General features: G+C 46.3%; 1 long non-coding RNA gene across 1 annotated transcript in view; it reads left to right on the forward strand.

Annotated features, from left to right (window-relative positions):
- Positions 1–13,835, forward strand: part of LOC119381297 (uncharacterized) — a 42,641-nt gene that overhangs the window by 11,755 nt on the left and 17,051 nt on the right. Inside the window, exon 2 of the long non-coding RNA XR_005181365.1 lies at positions 6,656–6,772. This is a non-coding gene — a long non-coding RNA (uncharacterized LOC119381297). The remainder of the gene's footprint in view (positions 1–6,655; positions 6,773–13,835) is intronic.

Genomic DNA, 13,835 nt, shown 5'->3' on the forward strand with positions numbered 1-13,835 from the left:
TGCTTATAATTCACTTAAGAGATGCAGATATACCAATCTTGATCTTGAAGCTAAAGAGTTCACTTCCCTGGTCGCACAATACAAAATATAAATTACGGGTTTCTATCTATAAACAATGGAAGCTAACTTTTTGAGCAACACCTGCACACACATGTTACACCGGGTGTCCCAGCTATCTATAGCCAAGGGTTTTAAAAATGCAATATTAGAGACAATCGAGCCAAATCAGTTGCCAATTGCTGACAGTCATCTTGTGCCCTGCAGACTATCTTTTGTTTAGTAATTAGGTATTTGTTATTTAGGATTACCTAACTAACTCGCTAAATATTGATGTTAGGTAGGAAATGGAGCTTGCGAAGTTAGAGAGCGTCTTCAGAAACCCCTATTGCATTATTTGCGATAAAGTATCACGTATACTATTTTTTACATGATGCAGTGAAAGCTCGCGAAATGCGAAAAGAACGGCGTGACTAGCGCCGTCACGCGCCAGCGAACGTGCTGCTTTCAGCCGTGGTTTGAGCGAACGAAACCACGCTCGCTACAACGTGCACCGTCACGCGCGCCAACAGGCTGACGCGGGCCAAGAAACTGCCGCCAACTTATCAGCCTACCGCTACAACGGAGCCGGTGAGACGCGGCCGCCATAGAGTTAATACTCTGGCTCTAGAGGAAAAGTAGGGCCGCGAGACCACTAACCGCAAGAACGCTGACAGCTTGGAACGTTGTCATTCTTGCCATCACATATCATTTCTAAAGAAGCATTTGCACAATTAAAAACGCTCGGATATTGTTTTGCATTTATTTTGAATACCTTTACGAAAGAATACGACGGCTATTTATCCAATTTACTGTGCGCGGAAAGCTGCGTTTGCAGGCTGGTTTACTATATGGCGCCACCATATCAACACAAACACTCGAGAGTGCACTGGCGGCCGATCGCGCCGGTTTCCGCGTCGTGTTAAAGTCCCAGCTTCATTTACATCGTGTATGTCTAGTTCTCATAGTGCCCCGTTGTGCGCGTTTTCTGTTGCCACGTGCCTAACGACTTCATGTGACAGCCCTTTTTTCTTTCAAGCTGAAAACTTCAGTGCAAACAAGGAAGGACGGCAAAGAAGAGATGAGACAAGCACTGAAAGTTGCAACCGAAGTTTTTTTTTTGTCTCTTTAACGGCGATAAAATTTCGTATGCCATATATCTTTAGTTTTGATTGAAGCTTTCGCGTGACGTCTCACTCACATTCGTCGCTGCATGCTGCGATCGACATTGTTCTGCTTATGGCATTCTGCGCTGAAGTACGGCAGCAATGAGCTGAAAAAGAACGTGGATACAGGTGTCTCGTCATTGCAAGTCGTACCACCGCTGCGACCACGGCCTACGCACTTTGCTTCAAGCTGCGAATCTGTCGAGTGACCCTTGTGCCAGCGAACGGAGAAACATTTTGTTATGCATTATTGGTAGGGTGTGCCTAGTAAAAACCATGCACAAAAAGGTATAAATGTTAACTGTTATCAATAGGGCCAGCTGCACAGACAACGCTACACTAACACACAGCTTCAGGCATCCAAACACAGCTCATGTTCCCTGAACAGCGCGTTGCTGGTATAGGTTGGTAGAAGAAAACTGATTACAACCGTCAAATATAGGGAGCGTCTCAGGGTCTGGCAACGTTCGTTTTGTTCCATCATGGCGGAACACATGTGGTTACAGGTTTCCATGCATCAGCTGATTTCGTTCGCTCAAACCACGGCATAGAGCAGCACGTTTGCTGGCACGTGAAGACTTTAGTCACGTGGTTCTTCTAGTATTTCACGGGGTGTCTATGTAGCTTGCAAAAAATGGTATACGTGAGACTATCTTTATCGCAAATAATGCAGTGAGGGTTTCTGAAGACGTTCTCAAATTTTGCAAGTCACATTACTTGCCTAAAGTCAATATTTAAAGTTAAAACTGGTATGGCGTGACATGACTGTATGGTGAACGTAAACGGCAGCTTGTGGCAGACAAATTATGACATCAGGTATGTTACGGCATAATTTACCGGCCACGCTCATGGTGCCCTCGCGGCCGCTGAGATAGTTTAGTATTCAACAAAGTTCGTATTGCGCTGCGTGACAGTATGACGAACGTAAACGACAAGTATTGCGTGACATGACTGCATGAAAGAAATAAAGGACAGGTCCTAACATGCAAATCATCAGATGCATGTTATGTACGGCATGACTTACATACCACGGTGAAGGTGCGCTCGTTTACCTGGCTCGATATAAACCAAAAGTGGTATAGCGTGACATGACGGTATGCCGAACATGGGCCACAGGTTGTAACAATATTGACGAGAACTAACAGACAATAATGCCAAGGAAAGTATAGGAGATGTTATTTGTAATATTGGGATATAAATGTGAAGAAAGTAAAGTGGACGAAAAGATGACTTGCGACCTTCGAGTAACGCGTCCTATGCTCTACCCTTGAGCTACGTCAGCGGTCATCCGTCCGTCCACTTTATAGGGTATATATGTGCATTGAAACCTAAGAGGGTTAGTCAGCACCGATCGCAGCCACGGCGGCGAGTGTGGAACACTCTGTTTTCTGCCTTTTGGCGTCACGTAACACGTGATCATTTTTACGAGCTGGCAGCTGACCAGTAATCCCTCGCATAATACCTGAAGGCGTCAAGTCTGCCAGAACGAGACCCTTGCTATAAATAATGGAAAGACGGTGCCTTTACGGGCTCGTTTTTCTTTGTTAGAAACATTATTATTGAGAACTAACAGACAATAATGCCAAGGAAAGTATAGTAGATGTTATTTGTAATAATTCGGATATAAATGTGAAGAAAGTGGACGAAAAGATGACTTGTTGCCGGCAGGGACCGAACTTGCTACCTTCGGATAGCGTGTTGATGCTCTACCACTGAGCTACGTGGCGGTCATGCCCCCCTCCCCTTTACATGCCATATATATGCATTTAAATCTAGGAGTGTTAGTCAGCGCCGATCGCCGCCACGGCGGCGAGTGTTGAACATTCTTTTTTCTGCCTCTTCGTGTCACATATGACGTGATCTTTTTTACGAGCTGACAACTGACCAATGATCCCTCGCATACTACCAAAGGCTGCAAGTCTCCCAGAGCGAGACCCTTGCTATGAATAAAGGAAAGAAGGTGGCTTTTAAGGGCTCGTTTTTTTTTGTTAGAAACATAATTATTGAGAGCAGACAATAATTCCAAGGAAAGTATAAGAGATGTTATTTGAAAGCATTGGGATGTAAATATGAAGAAAGTGGACGAAAAGATGGCTTTCCCTCGGCACGGACCGATTCTGCGACCTTCGCATAACGCGTTCGATGCTCTACCACAGAGCTACGGCGGCGGTGATCCCCCCTCCACTTTATATGGCATATATGTGCATTTAAACCTGGGAGTGTCAGTCAGCGCCGATCGCAGTCACGGCGGCGAATGTGGAACTCTTTTTTCTGCCTGTTTGTGTCACGCAACACGTCATCTTTTTTACGAGCTGGCAGCTGGCCGATAATCCCTCGCATAATTCTTGAAGGCATCAAGTCCGCCAGAACGAGACCCTTGCTATGAATGAAGGAAAGAAGGTGCCTTTAGTGCTCGTCTTTCTTTCTGAGAAACATTATTAATCAGAACTAACAGACAATAATGCCAAGAAAAGTACAGGAGATGTTATTTGTAATAATTGGAATATAAAGGCGAAGCAAGTGGACGAAAAGATGACTTGTTGCCGGCAGGGACCGAAGTTGCGACCTTCGGATAACGCGTTGATGCTCTACCACTGAGCTACGGCGGCGGTCATCGCCCCGTCCACTTTATATGGCGTATATGTGCATTTAAACCTAACAGTGTCAGTCAGCCGCAATTGCAGCCATGATGGCGAGTGTGGAACACTCCTTTTTCTGCCTTTTCGTGTCACGTAGCAGGTGATCATTTTAGGAGCTGGCAGCTGGCCTATAATCCCTCTCATACTACCTCAAGGCATCGAGTCTGCCAGAATGAGACCCTTGCTATGAATGAAGGAAAGAAGGTGGCTTTTAAGGGCTTGTTTTTCTTCGTTAGAAAAATTAATAATGCGAACTGACAGACAGTAATGCCAAGAAAAATATAGGACATTGTATTTGTAATAATTGGGATATAAATGTGAAGAAAGTGGACGAAAAGATGACTTGTTACCGGCAGGGACAGAACCTGCGACCTTCGGATAACACGTCTGATGCTCTACCACAGAGCTACGGCTTCGGGTATCCCCCCGTCCACTTTATATGACATATATGTGCATTTAAACCTAGGATTGTGAGTCAACGCCGATTGCAGTCATGGCGGCGAGTGTGGAACACTGTTTCTTCTGCGTTTTGACGTCACGTAACACGTGATATTTTTAACGAGCTGGCAGCTGACCAATAATCACTCGCATACTACCTGAATACCACCTTTTTGTCCGCTTTCGTCCATCTTATCATCTTTCGCTCTCATTAATATTGTTTCTAACAAAGAAAAACGAGCCCTTAAAAACCACCTTCTTTCCTTCATTCATAGCAACGGTCTTGTTCTGGCAGACTTGATGCCTTCAGGTAGTATGTGAGAGTTTATGAGTCACTGTCAACTCGTAAAAAAGATCACGGGTTACTTGACGCGAAAAGACAGAAAAAAGTGTTCCACACTCGCCGCCATGGCTGCGATCGGCGCTCCCTAACATTCCTAAGTTTAAACGCACATATATACCCTATAAAGTGGAGGGGGGGATGACCGCCGACGTAGCTCAGTGGTAGAGCATCGGTCACGTTATTCGAACATGGCAGCTTCGGTCCCTGCCGACGGCAAGTCATCTTTTCGCCCATTTTACTTTCTTCACATCTATATCCCAATTATTACAAATAACATCTCCTATACATCCTCGACATTATTGTCTGTTAGTTCTCATTAATATTGTTTCTAAAATAGAAAAACGAGCCCTTAAAAGCCACCTTCTTTCTTTAGCTTTTAACATAAGAATCATGATATGCAGCTCATGTAAAGCCTGACTTACATGCTACGCTCAGGTGTGCTCGAGGCCGCTTCACTGCCTGATATATACAAAAATTAGGTGTTGCGCGATGTCACTGTATGACGATCATAAATGACAGGCGGTAATATAAAAAAAACAGGACTTGTATGTCATATACGTCATAATCTACGTGACACTGTCCTCAAGTGCTCGCGGCCATTCCATTCCCTGTATATATTCCAAAATTGGTACTACAGGACATGAGTGCGTGACTATCTAAGTGACCGGTCACGAATTGTACACACCAGGCTATATGTTTCATAAGCATATTATACAGGGTGTTTCAAGAAATGTGTCCAACCTTCTAAAAAATCTGGAAAATGCGATATTTGATTGCTGCCTTCAGAATTGGTTTTTCTGTAGTGGCAGGGATTTTAAGATGGTTAAAGAAATTATTTAGGACTGTAATTAAAAAAAGTTAAATTAATTAACATTTTAATTAGTGGAGTTAGGTGGTTGTGTCAAATGGTTGTGTCAAATGGATTGGGTTTCATGCCAGAAACCCAATCCATCCTTGAGATTTCGAAAAACTGGCATCTTGTAATAATTACGAAGTATTGAAATTCAACCAAATTCAATGGCGAAACCTAAACAGAAACATGGAAGAACGCAACTGCTATATTCTTCTGAGACGTCCAAAATGAGTGAATGACTTTTTCTCTAGCGCTAGGCATCTTAAGATGATGAGAGACATGACTTGAGGCAGCAATTAGGAAGGTTAACATAATTACCTTTTTAATTAGTGGAGTTAGGTGGTTGAGTCAAATAGAAGAATTGAAGTTCTTCATGCCAGAAACCCATCCCAACATTGAGATTTCGAAAACGCGGCGTCTAGTAATAATTACGAAGTAATGAAATTCAACCGAATTCGTTGGCTTTCGCGGTTGAAAGCTGTTGGATTTGGTTGAATTTCATTACACCACAACAATTACTAGAGGACGCTTTTTCGAAATCTCAAAGCTCGGATGGGTTCCTTGCATGAAGAACTTCAATTCTCCCATTTGACACAATCACCTAACTCCACTAATTAAAGTTATTTATTTAACTTTTTAATTACTCTCCTAAATGATGTCCTTAACTACCTTACCATTCCTGCCGATACAGAAAAAATACAATTCTGAAAACCCCGAGCAAATAGCGCATTTTCCTGATTTTTTTAGCAGGTTGGACACATTTCTTGAAACAACCTGTATACTAGGTTGTACATGCATGTATGCAGGACAAACATGCCACAGTAAACCTCATTTCATGACACATGAATGGCTTCATTTTTCTCAAAAACATGAAGCGAAATGTATGCACCTTTTTGCTGACTGCTTCGCATTAAATCGATTCCCACATTCCGTGGGATCTGTCGGATCTTCTTGTGAGAACTAGGCAGCAGGTAATAATGAACTTCATGGAAATTAGGCAACTTTATCAATATATTTTGTATCGTGGCTTAATAGACATTTGGTAGAATGTGCTTAGCTTACTCAAATAACAAGAGTGACATAATTGTGGTCCATACAACACAGGCATTCCAGCCGGCTTTGTGTATTCTTGTACATTTCTGATTAACTAGCCTGTCTACTTTTCTGTCCTCACTTACAGGTAACAGTGTAAACGAGTGCACTCACCCAAACACGACATGCTATGCCCGAGAAGTATGTACAGGACTGGGTGGAAAAGTTCGGGGCAGGTGTTTTCAAGGAGTCTGCTGCGAGAAAAGTATGTGTCTTCCTATTCTACGTTTATAATTCACTTAAGAAATACAGTTATACTAATCTTGATCTTGAAGCTAAAGCGTTCGCTCCCCTGGTCGCACAATACAAAATATAAATTATGGCTTCCTGTCAACATACAATGGAAGCTAATTTTTTAAGCAACACCTACACTATGAAAGAAATAGAATCATTTGTATTTTCTTGTTTTTTTACGTTTTGTCTGTATTCTTTTGCAATGTATATACTGATGCCCCCCTTACTCAATGCCCTTTAATGGGCTTGTCAGGCATTTTGAATAAATAATCATCAAATATATATATATATATATATATATATATTGCAATGAAGGCAGTGGTGGACAAGGGGCTCAAGGAAGAGGGAAGAGAAAGGCGACGTGCTGTGATCGCTGGCCTGTTTCGTGTTATGTCTTGGGCAAAGTAAACCGCTGCTTCCTCGGGTCAACTCCTGCCTGTAAAACACCCCATTTGAACTGGTGGAGGTGCTGGGAACCATCTGGTCCTCACCCTGGAACTGCTGGAACTTCACAGCCGAACACTACGACGACCTTTGGCGATGAATGATTCGGGACCGTCTCAGGGCTCGCCAGATCCCGCGCCTGCGCCTCTCTTCTGCCCTGGCCTACTCCGGCAACGTAATCCACCCATCTTTCGCGGTGCCGAAGACCAAGATGTCGAAGATCGGATTGCCGAGTATGAACTGGTGATCGTTTACAATGAGTCGAACGCCAGCGACAAGCTCACAAATGTGAAGCTCATTGTGGTATAGAAATCATCAAAGCGATTTCTCTACCTGGTCAGAATTCGCAGACAATCGGGGAGGACGGTGAGAAACTGCAAGAGTGCATCCAGTACCTTCAGCTCAAGAGAGAGGAAGAGGAAAAGGAGCGTTGGGAGGAAAGAAAGAAACAAGCGCAGATAGCAATTTAAGCGCATGGAGTAAGACCATCCGAGGAAGATGCAAGCGTTAGAAGAAGAGTGAAAACGTTGCATCGTAAAGGTGAGGCAATTAGTAAAGAAATCGGACATTTGTAGATGTAGTGGCGGTGTAGTATAAAGCCTAAGAAAAGTCTAGGGCAAGTGATGTATCACTGGAGGCCCTAAACCGTTCCAAGGCAAGAGAGCTCACTGCCAAGGCAGTCTGTGAAGGTTCCATGGTGGAAGAAACGGGGTTAAAGAAGTGCACCACCAACAACGAAGCACGAAACCCTGTAGACGATGTCATAGAGACCACGCCAGCTGAGGAACGAGGTAGGAGTTCAGAACGCTCTCAACATTTCGTCAAGCTGAGTGCAGATTAAGCCTAGTAGACGTAAGTCTTGCCGTTCAATAGCTGAACAGGAAATAGATCTCAGTCAAAGGAACCGAAGCCCTGAAGGGCTCAGTAAGGCAGAGAGTAGGGAAGACAGTGCTGTTGCGAACAGTTCGCAGGTATGCGAGCTGCCTTGTTCACAAGCAAACAGCTACATTGTGAGGTAGCCAAGAACGATGCCATGTTCTTTCAGAAAACAAGATTTATTGGAGTGAAGTTGTGCTCCGCAGTCAACTCAAGGAAAATGAAAGCGGCAAAGGAGTAGCCAACAAAACGACAACGTACACCGACGAGCGTCGGCGGGAAAAGGACGCCGCGGCTTTCTGGTGCGGGCCTTTTGTGCCCCGGCCTTATTCTTTTTGAGACCATCATAAAGATAAGGCTTCGCTAGTTACGATAGGGTGAGGCTCTATCCCTATCAATTCAGATACCCTGTGCGGCATACAGAAGAGAGAGAGAAGGAAACGCGGGCTTCGCTTCGAACTTAGATAAGAACTCCGGCTGTGAGACGCTCGCAATTATTTACGCAAAATTACAAACCAGAAGGCACTGCTGGCGGCATTACCCCCCTCTAATAGGGCATGAACCCATGCTAATAATGAACTGGTATTGCAAAGAAGAGTCTGTCATATTGCGTAGCATGGTTTCAAACGAACAACGTGGACGACTTCGGGTCGCGTGCGTCGCCGTGATGTGCCGGAGTCACCGTCGGGGACAAGCTCGTAGATGAGTTGGCCAAGTCGTCATAGAATTCTGTAGTGGCCGAAATATCGCCGCATGAGCTCGTCACTGAGTCTACAGCGTCGGATTAGAGTCCAAACTCACACAAGATCACGTGGGTAATAATCGGCGTCCCGGAGTCGGAGGTTTTAGCGTCAGGCATCAACTAGGTGCTGCACACTCGAGCAAGCTGGTGGGCTTCCTCCGCACGTTGCAGATAGGCTTGGAAGTCGGCATTGAAGTCTTCATCCTCTACATACGGTAGCATGGCGTCGAGCATCGTCGTGGGCCGTCGTCCGTAGACCAGGTCGAATGGAGTCATCTGCGTAGTTTCTTCGGCAGCTGTGTTGTACGCCAAGGTGACATGTAGGAGAACAGCGTCCAACGTCTTATGTTCAACGTCGACATAGACATCATATCCGCGATCGTCTTGTTGAGGCGTTCGGTGAGTCCGTTCGTCTGGGGGTGGTACGCCATCGTCTTCCAGTGATGCGTGCTGCTGTAGCGCAAGACCCCTTGCATAGGCTCTGAAGTGATTTGGGCTTCAGGGGCTCCATGTCGCAGCTCCACTTAGTGGATGAAAAATTTGGCGACATCTTCTGCTGTCCCTCTGGGGACCCGGCGGTCTCTGCGTAGCGCGTCATGTAGTCCGCAAATACGATAATCCATAGGCTAAGAAGGTCCGTGCTGATCTGTTGGAAGGGCTTCGATGGTACACCCATCAGCTGCAGAAGCCCGGCGAGTCTAGTCAGTGGCGTTTTCCGGCGCTGGCAATCACGGGAGCTCCTGCCGTAGAGGGTAACGTCGGATGTGAGTTTGGGCCAGTAGCACTTTGTATTGATCTTTCCGAGCGTGCGCGCCGTGCTGAGGTGCCCTGATGCTTGTTCGCCATGTCACGCTTGCAAGCTTTAGTCGCGGAGGACACCGGGGATGACAAGAAGGTACTTCGTTCTCGTTGTAGGGTCGAAGTTCTTCATGGGCAGCAATTTCTTCAAGCAGAACGCAGCAGAGTTGCACTTAAAAGCGCTCGGCACGGCGACGCTTTGACCTTCGAGATAGTCGATCACGACGCGCATTTCGGGGTCGGCACGCTGCTGGGCGGTTTTCCGTCAGGCTGCCGAAGAACGTGGCATCTTCATCGGAGTCCAGTGGAGGCGGGTCGACTGGAGCATGTGAAAGGCGTCCGAAGGCTTACTGCCGGATTTGTAAACGATGGTGACGTCATATTCCTGCAGGCGAAGGTTCCATCGCCCCAGTCGGCCAGAAGGATCCTTAAAATTTGCGAGCCAACGCAGTGCATGGTGGTCTGTTACCACCCTAAACGGCCTCTGCCATAGACGTACGGGCGAAGCTTTGAAATAGCCCATATTATGACAAGACACACTTTTTGCGAGGCCGAGTAGTTCCTTTCTGCTTTCGATAGGCCGCGGATGGCGTAAGCGACTACGTTTCCGCAGCCGCTCTGCTTTTGGGCAAGGACAGCACCCAAGCCTAGGTTACTTGCGGCTGTGCGCATTTCTGTTTCTGCTGATTCGTTAAAATGTGCAAACACAGGAGGGCGCTGTAGGCGGTTTTGTAGTTCACAGAACGCGCTTGGCTGCGTTTCCTCCCAGCAGACCTCAACGCTGTCTTTTGTCAAGCGCGTGAGCGCCTCGGCGATTTTTACGAACTTTTTGACGAAAATTCTGTAGTACGTGCACAGTTCGAGGAATCTTCGCAGGCCTTATTTGTTTTTTGGCCTTGGAGCGTTGCCTATGGCTGCAGTTTTCGCGGGGTCCGGCAGCACTTCCTCGGCGTTGACGACGTGGCCTTCAGTTGCTCGTACATGAAACGCCACTTCTCAGTTTTGATCATTAACCCAGACGTACGGAAGTCTTCCAGCACAGCCTCTAACCGCGCGAGGTGTTCGTCGAAATGCTGGAAAAATACAACGATGTCGTTGAGGTAGACGAGGCAGTTGTGCCATTTTAAGCCGGCTAGTACAGTATCCAAGGCTCTTTGAAATGAAATATTGCTGGCACTGTGCACAATCGAAACGGCATTACCTTGAACACGTACAGTCGGTCCGACGTGATAAACGCTGTCTTCTCACGGTCTTTTTCGTCAACCTCAGTTTCCCAGTAGCCGGTTGTCAGGTCCATCGAAGACACGTACTTGGCATGGAAAAGGTGGTCTAGGGCGTCGTCGATTTGTGAGAGTGGGTATACGTATTTTTAGATTTTTTTCAGTCGCCGGTATTCGACGCAGAACCACATTGTGCCGCCTTTTTCTTCACGAACACAACTGGGACAGGCCAGGGACGTTTCGACGTTATATGAAGGCGTCAGCGAGCATGTGTTTAACTTGTGCCTGGATCGCTTCGTGCTCGTGCGCAGACACGCGGTAAGGTGACTGTCGCGTAGGGTGGGCGCCGTCTTCGGTGATTATCAGGTGCTTTGCAAGGGGCGTCTGACGTAATTTCGAAGTTGACGTGAAACACTCGCTGTAGCGGCGCTGCAAAGCTCTTAACCTTTTCTGTTTTCCTTGCGGTAGAGCCGGATTCACGTCGAAGATGTGAACAGACTTGAAAGCGTTGTCTGATTCGCGCTAAACGTCGGCGAAGGCGATTTCGTCACTTTCTTCTTGAATTTCTTCGAGGAAGGCAATGGAAGCGCCCCTGTTCAGGTTCTGATATTCCTGGGTGAAATAAGCGATCATAACATGAAATTTTCTTTGTTTCAAGCACACAGTACATCTAGGGACGGAGACACCGCGGTCCAGGATGAAGCTGTGGTCATTCTCTACGAATGCGCTGCTGTCCGGAAGAGCATCCTGAGAGTTGACGGCGATCATCAGGCTTGCACAGGGAAGCGGCGTGACGTGGCCATCGGTGATCCCTAAGGAAGTACGTCGTTTGGTGCTATATTCCATCGCCACAGCGTGCTCGGCGGAGAAACTGATCGACATGGCCTGCAAATCAATAATGCCACCTTTGTCATTCAAAAACTCCATGCCCTGGATGATGTCGCGTGAGCAGGTAGGCTGTGCGCCGTAGACAGTAGGGTACCTGGCGCCGTTTTATGGTCCTCCGAGACGTACAGGTTCCACTGCGCGTGATGAGGTGGCCCCCTGCAGTGCGTATGTGTGGACCGTCCCAAATTTTCGTAGCTTTTTTAAATGCGAAGCATTTCTTAGCGAACTTCTGCGACTTTGAGCGTATCTATCTATCTATCTATCTATCTATCTATCTATCTATCTATCTATCTATCTATCTATCTATCTATCTATCTATCTATCTATCTATCTATCTATCTATCTATCTATCTATCTATCTATCTATCTATCTATCTAGCCGCCTACGACTTTGTGCTCTCCTTGTCGCTTGGTTCATCGATTGTGCACCAAAATTGGCATCGCATAACATGACTGTATGACGAACATAAATGACAAGTCATAACATGAAAATCATGACACGCATGTCATGTACAGCATGATTTACATGCTACGATCATGGTGCGCTGGCGGCCGTTTCGCTGGTTTGATATACACCAAAATTGGTATCTTGCGACGTGACTTTGTGACGAACATAAATAACACGAGTTAACATGAAAATCATGACACGCATGTCATGCACAGCATGACTTACGTGCTACGCTCATGGTGCGCTGGCGGTCGTTTCGCTAGCTTTATATACACCAAAATTGACATTGCGCGGCGTGACTGTGTGAGGAACATAAAAACTCGAGTTAACATGAAAATCCTGACACGCATGTCATGTACAGCATGACTTCCGTGCCACGCTCATGGAGCGCTGGCGGCTGTTTCGCTAGCTTGATCTACCACGAAATTGGTACTGCGCGACGTGACTGTGTGACGAACATAAAAACACGAGTTAACATGACAATCATGACACGTATGTCATGTACAGCATGACTTACGTGCCACGCTCATGGGGCGCTGGCGGCGGTTTCGCTAGATTTATATACACCAAAATTGGTATCTTGTGACGTGACTGTGTAACGAAGATAAATAACACGAGTTAACATGAAAATCATGACACGCATGTCATGTACAGCATGACTTACGTGCCACGCTCATGGGGCGCTGGCGGCGGTTTCGCTAGCTTGACCTACCCCGAAATTGGTATTGCGGAACGTGACCGTGTAACGAACACAAATAACACGAGTTAACATGAAAATCATGACATGCATGTCATGTACAGCATGACTTACGTGCCATGCTCATGGGGCGCTGGCGGCGGTTTCTCTAGATTTACATACAACAAAATTGGTATCTTGTGACGTGACTGTTTGACGAACATAAAAACACAAGTTAACATGAAAATCATGACACGCATGTCATGTACAGCATGACTTACGTGCCACGCTCATGGGGCGCTGGCGGCGGCTTCGCTAGCTTGATATACACCGAAATTGGTATCTTGTGACGTGACCGTGTGAGGAACATAAATAACACGAGTTTACGTGAAAGTCATGACACGTATGTCATGTACAGCATGACTTACGTGCCACGCTCATGGGGCGCTGGCGGCGGTTTCGCTAGATTTGTATACACCAAAATTGGTATCTTGTGACGTGACTGTGTATCGAAGATAAATAACACGAGTTAACATGAAAATCATGACACGCATGTCATGTACAGCATGACTTACGTGCCACGCTCATGGGGTGCTGGCGGCGGCTTCGCTAGCTTGACCTACCCCGAAATTGGTATTGCGGAACGTGACTGTGTAACGAACATAAATAACACGAGTTAACATGAAAATCATGACACGCATGGCATGTACAGCATGACTTACGTGCCACGCTCATGGGGCGCTGGCGGCGGTTTCGCTAGATTTATATACACCAAAATTGGTATCTTGTGACGTGACTGTGTGACGAACATAAAAACACGAGTTAACATGAAAATCGTGACACGCATGTCATGTACAGCATGACTTACGTGCCACGCTCATGGGGCCCTGGCGGCCGTTTCGCTAGCTTGATCTACCCGCGAATTGGTTTTGCGCGACGTGA

Source organism: Rhipicephalus sanguineus, chromosome 2, assembly GCF_013339695.2.
Source record: "Rhipicephalus sanguineus isolate Rsan-2018 chromosome 2, BIME_Rsan_1.4, whole genome shotgun sequence".
NCBI lineage: Eukaryota > Metazoa > Arthropoda > Arachnida > Ixodida > Ixodidae > Rhipicephalus > Rhipicephalus sanguineus.